Here is a 5,601-nt window from a genome sequence, read left to right on the forward strand (position 1 = left end):
CTGAGCGGCCTCCCTCCGAGCAGGAGAGCGAGGGCCCCTCTACACGCCCCTTGGACGGCAGAGCCTATATCGCCCCACCCCCCTCGCCTGTTGGCTGGCCACCGGGGCCTCTGGTAGACGCTGTTGCAACTGAGCGGCCTCCCTCCGAGCGGGAGAGTGAGGGCTGCCCTACACGCCCCTTGGAGGGCGGAGCCTATATCGCCCCGCCCCCCTCGCCATAAGGACCGGGGCGTGGGGTCGGAAATATAAAAGGCCGGCCCTTCACCACAGTTGGGGGACAGCCCGCAACAGAGGAGGACACTTGGCCTGTTCTCCAGAGTCCCCTAACCCTAACCCCAGACATGGACGAGGACTGGCCCGGAGTACCCGCTGCGGTTTACCCCAAGGAGCCGGAAGAGGCCTGGAGGCCGCAGATACCAAACCCCGGGGAGGCAGGAAGTAGCCCAGGGGCAGCCCGGGAGCTGCTGGCTGCAGAGCCCGGCGCGGCTCAGTCGGCGTGTTGCGGCTGGATCCCCGCCGACGCAGGGGCAACCAATCCTGCCCCTGCCAGCACCTTGGGCTGGGACGCGGGGGAGGAGGGTGGGACCGCGTCCCCCTGCCACTCCACCCCGGGTGGCTGACCCCCTACACGGTGCAAGGGGGCTCTAGGCCAGGACAGGAACTGTTTGTTGGCTGGCCACCGGGTCCCCACCCAGGCCAGGGCCCGCCCTTGAAGTCTGGTTGTTTGTGGGGTGCTTGGGCCCCGCCCAGACCTGAGCCACCCCCGATACAGTGTGTTGAGGGGCTGACCACTTGAGCGACCTCAGCCCAGCAGCGCCGGCTCTACCATTTTTGCTGCCCCAAGCAAAAAAAAAAAAATACAACAGCGCTCGGACTGCCAAAGTGAGCAAAAAGAAAACCAAAAAACTCCCAACCACTTGGACTGCTGCCACCCGAACTGCCGAAGCAGAAAAAAAACCAACAACAACAAAGCTCGGACTGCCGCCACCCGAACTGCTGAAGTGCAAAAAACAAAAAAGTCGCCCGGCCTGTGCTGCCCCAAGAATGGACGGAATGCCGCCCCAGGCATGTGCTTCCTCCGCTGGTGCCTGGAGCCAGCCCCGCAGCCCAGGCCACAGCCTGGTTGCGACAGCTGATCGCTGAGGTGGGGCGGCTGCTCCACCCCCATGCAAGAGGGCGCTAGAGTAGGCCAGAGCGGCTGCAGAGGCTGGTAGCCAATCAGAGAAGGGCCAACTGAGAGCCAATCAGGGCCGAGATTAGAGCCAGCCAATCAGGACTAAGCTAGGCCCTATATAAAGGCTGCCCAGGTGAGCAGCAGGCAGTATCCCCCAGACCTTGATGGGAGAAGGTCTGTCTTCAGAGCAGTAGACCAGCATCTCCAAAAGAGCAGTGCTGGGCAGGCTGAAGGGAGCATACTACAGCTCCGGCCCAAGACCTGCCAGACTGCGGGCCCTGATAGAAAGGGCCTAGAGGGCCAAGAGGAGAAGTGGCCCAGGGACAGTTGGACAAGGGGAGAGCAGGGAGACTGCCACTAGAGGATCCCTGGGTTTGGACCCAGGATAGTTGGTGGGCCTGGGTCCCCCAGTTCCCTCTTGTACTGCACCTGGCCATGTGGTGGCTGAGTCAAACTGCAACCTCCCTTGAGACAAGGGGCTAGACTTTGGGGGTTTTGGTTGGCCGCTGAGGCATGTGCAAGGACTGTTGCTAACCTGCTTCCTCCTCCCCGCCGGAAGGAGATGAGGATGGATTAGGGGGCACTGCTGGAGGGAAGTGGCCTGAAGAAGGACACCATCAAGCGGACTAGGCAGATTGTGCCACATGGAGAGTCCAAAATGGTGGAGAAAAGAGACTTCTATTGGAGGGCCTGGGTGGCTCGGCTTGCCGAACAGCAGAGGGAGTTGTTCTGGCTGCTGGGGAGGTCGGCACCCAGACCAAACAAGAGATCCGTCACCGAGGGCGAGAGGCCAGGAACGCTGAACTGCTTCGCCTGTAGGTGACAGGGACACTAAAGGAGGGAGTGTCCCTCCTGGGATGGGGCAGAGAGACCCCACCTAGAAAAGGCACCCCCTGTGAGAGTAACAGGGGGGCCCCCAGCTTGTTGGGTCTGTGGGGAGCCAGGGCACCTGAAGAGAGAGTGCCCCTACAGGACTCCCAAGGCCCAGGCCAGCCCAGAAGGAAGGGCTAGGGCCCAAACAAGCAGGAGTAGGGATGTGGCAGGGGGAAGACCCAGAAAGTGCTTCCACTGCCACCAACGGGGACATCTAAAGAGGCACTGCCCCCTGAGGCAGAAAGGGGGAGTGTCTGAGACAAGGGCTCGGTCAGAGACTAGCCACAGAGAAGAGGTGGTGAAGACGGAGGCCCCTAGAGAGAAAGGGGCTGGGGCAGAGAGGCCCCACCGAAATGAGGGAACCCACATAGGAGCCAGGAGGGCCCATGTGGGAACCCAAACAGAAGTAGGAACCCACGTAGGACCAGGGCGTTCAACAGTGCGAACCCAGACCCTACAGCTGGGAAGCTGCTGACTCCAGACTTTGGCGGGCCTGTGAGAGGAAAGGGATGCCCTGCAGGCCCCACTACGAAGGAAGCTGGGGTTATAGGGACCCCTTTCCTCCCCTCCCCCGTGAGCATTTTTTAAGGGGGAGGGTTTGTGGTGGGACGGCTGCCCCACCCCCATGTGAGAGGGAACTAGAGTAGGCCAGAATGGCTGTGCAAGCCGTCTTCCAATCAGGGAAGGGCCTACTGAGAGCCAATCAGGGCCGAGATTAGAGCCAGCCAATCAGGGCTAGGCTAGGCCCTATATAATGGCTGCCCAGGAGAGCAGCAGGTAGTGTGTCCCAGAATTTCATGGGGGAAGGTCTGTCTCCAGAGCAGGAGACCAGCATCTCGGGCTGGGCAGTACTGCATCTGGCCATCCGATGGCCGAGACAAATTGTAACCGGCCCTTGAGACAAGGGGCTAGACTTTGGGGGTTGCAGTTGGCCATCAAGGCAGGTGCAAGGCCTGTTGCTAACCCCTGCCCCTGGAATGGGGTGAGGATGGACTAGTGGGCACTGCTGGAGGCAGTGTCAAGCGGTGAGCAACGCGGCTCCAGATGCCAAGGGAGGACAAGAGACGGATGGGACGCTGCCAGCAGAGGGCGTTCCCCATGGACTGAGCTCATTCCCAGAGCGACCAGCGGGAGGCGCCATGCTGGTGAGTCCCAACCCTGTCAAAACCGCCCAGCCCTATTGTGGGCCCACTGCTACCCTGCAGACTCTGGTCAGGACCAGACTGGGCCAGCTGGAGTGGCCCTCTTCCTCTGATTGGGAGAGTGAGAAGGGGAAATGGAGCCTCCTGGCACTCACAGAAACTCTCTCCCCTCTCTGTGGAGCAGGGTTCTTCCCTCTGCCCCCCAAATTCCTTCATATGGGGCAGGACCTCTTTCCCTTGCACCCACTCCCCTCCTCCCTATCCTTGGTCTACCCCCGCTCATTCCCGCTGCGCCCAGGCAGAGCTCTCCCTGCCCCATATGGTGCAGAAAAGCCCTTGTGTCAGGGCCACAGCCCCACTGGGGCTCGGAAAGCTCCACTTTTGAGGAGGTGGGGGTGGGACAGAGGCTCAGGGCTAGCTTCACCTTCTGCCCTTTATTCTCCCCTTGGCCCTTCTATGGGGTCTCTGGGTGTCACAGGAATAGGAGCCTCCTTCCAGCTGTCTTTCAGGCCCTGGGATCTGGCACAGCCTCCCAGACGGGCGCTTCCTGTAGCTGAGCCACGTCAGGGAGCAGTGGGGACAGGTCACCTCGTCCCAGCAATGCCGGCTCTCAAAGAGGCTTAGATGGAAGACCCCAGTCCCTCATGGAGGTAAGAGCCATTTACTTCTTGGGGCGTGTGGGTCTCTTGGGGGAGAAATGGCATCCCCGATGCATAGCCTGTCTGGGAGCTTTCCCTGTCCCTGGATCCCAGCCCTGGTACAGAGCACTATTTCTCATCATGATATCCTCATTTTATTCTCAGAGGCAGTGTCCAGGATCCTGGAGACTGTTTCCTGCTGCAGGAGGTTTGAGCAGGGAGAGATCACTCACTGTCACGACCCAGGGGTCTCCAACCCGGGTCTGCAGGGTTCATGGGAGCAGCCACACTCCAACCCTCCACCTGGAAGCCTGCTGAAAATTGCTTACCTCGGACCCATGAAGTTCAGCCCCAGTTTGAGGCTCCACTCCTGAGGTCCTATTGGAGGAGTCCCAGGAAAGCTCACTGGCCCCCTGGCCCTACGTAAGACAGCAGCAGGAACACGAAGCTGACTGAACACCAGGCCTCCTCCCGGTTCTGGACTGTGCGCTGCCTGGTTCTGCTGCCGCTCCCCTGGCTTGATTTCCTGGCATCTGAGTTGTGGTGGTGATCGCAAGTTTGTCTTTTGCTGCTCATCTTCCAGTATCCTGACCTGGCTGACTCTCCACTCCTGTCATGTGAGTGTGGACTCTGGCTCTGACCAGTAGGTCTGGCTGCCCTTGACCCAGCCATGACATTGACTTTGGTACAACTTCTCCATTGCCCCTTTCTGATCTCCAGGAAGATACACCAGTCCCTTGGCTCCCAAAGTCCCAGTTGCCCGCTATTCATGGGCTGAGGGGTAGTGCTTGTATCGCCCCACCCCAGCTGCTTTTCCTAGGGGAATCTCCCTAGAGCAGAAGAGAAATCTGCTCTTTTCTTAGGATCAGTCCCACTCTGGCCTCAGCTCGGCTACTTTGTTTACCTGGGGTCAGGCACCACTTTTGAAGCCCTTAGCGTGGGGGTGGAGGTGGGAGCAGAGGCTGAAGCTCCAGCAGTTTCCACCAAAGAACACCCCCCTGTCTTTCTATGCTCCGGCTAGGGCTCCCCATCCATCCTGGAGCTGAACACCAGATGGGAGCTGATGGATTGTCCTAGAGAAATAGCCCCGCAGGCCGCGTGTTGGAGACCCCTGGCCTAGACAGACACTCAGGTATTTCCATCAGCCTGCTCAATGGCAAATGCAGCCACCCAAAGAAGGGAAGAAGAATGGAAGTGAAAGAGTAAAGCTGGACCATCCGCTGAGCTGCTGCAATCCAGCGAGCAGAGCCGGGGAGAGAAGAGGGAGAACTCGAAGGTGGCTGGCGGCAGTAGGGAGGAGAAGCAGTTTGGGAGCCAGGAGAGAAGAAATAAATAGTTAATGACAAATGCTGCCGGCTTTCTCTTGTGTGGTGAAGGGTTGAAAAGGGGTCTCTTTACTATCAGGCTAAACTTTAAAATAGCTGTGTATGGGCGAGGGGGGTGTCTATAAAGTTAAGAGGTCAGTCTAGGGGCTTGAAGTCCCAGATTCTGGGGCTATTGCAACTCCCTCAGGTGGCAGCAGTAGTGAGCGCTTGTCCTCCTTTTCTGGACTAGCCACCAGATAAAGGACACGATACATGTGGCCAAGGAAAGACAGAGGCAGTGTTGCCTGTTAACATGGCTCTGGTGGGGGAGCACGGCAGGTTACTTTGGACTAGGTAGGAACCACATGTCTCCAAACCTGCACCTCCCGAGGCTCCAGAGACTTCGCTCCCGATCCCAGAGCGTCCTCAGAGTCCTACAGCGCCAGATGGAATCTGGCCTCTCCCCCCAC

The 5,601-nt window shown here is 59.2% G+C and overlaps 1 long non-coding RNA gene across 1 annotated transcript; it reads left to right on the forward strand.

Moving 5' to 3' along the window:
- Positions 1-205: 205 nt before the first annotated feature.
- Positions 206-5,257, forward strand: LOC135978579 (uncharacterized). Its single transcript, XR_010595974.1, has 3 exons — positions 206-3,192; positions 3,668-3,839; positions 3,993-5,257. It is a non-coding gene; the product is annotated as an uncharacterized LOC135978579 (long non-coding RNA).
- Positions 5,258-5,601: the final 344 nt, after the last annotated feature.

Source organism: Chrysemys picta, unplaced genomic scaffold (assembly GCF_011386835.1).
Source record: "Chrysemys picta bellii isolate R12L10 unplaced genomic scaffold, ASM1138683v2 scaf315, whole genome shotgun sequence".
NCBI classification, from domain to species: domain Eukaryota; kingdom Metazoa; phylum Chordata; order Testudines; family Emydidae; genus Chrysemys; species Chrysemys picta.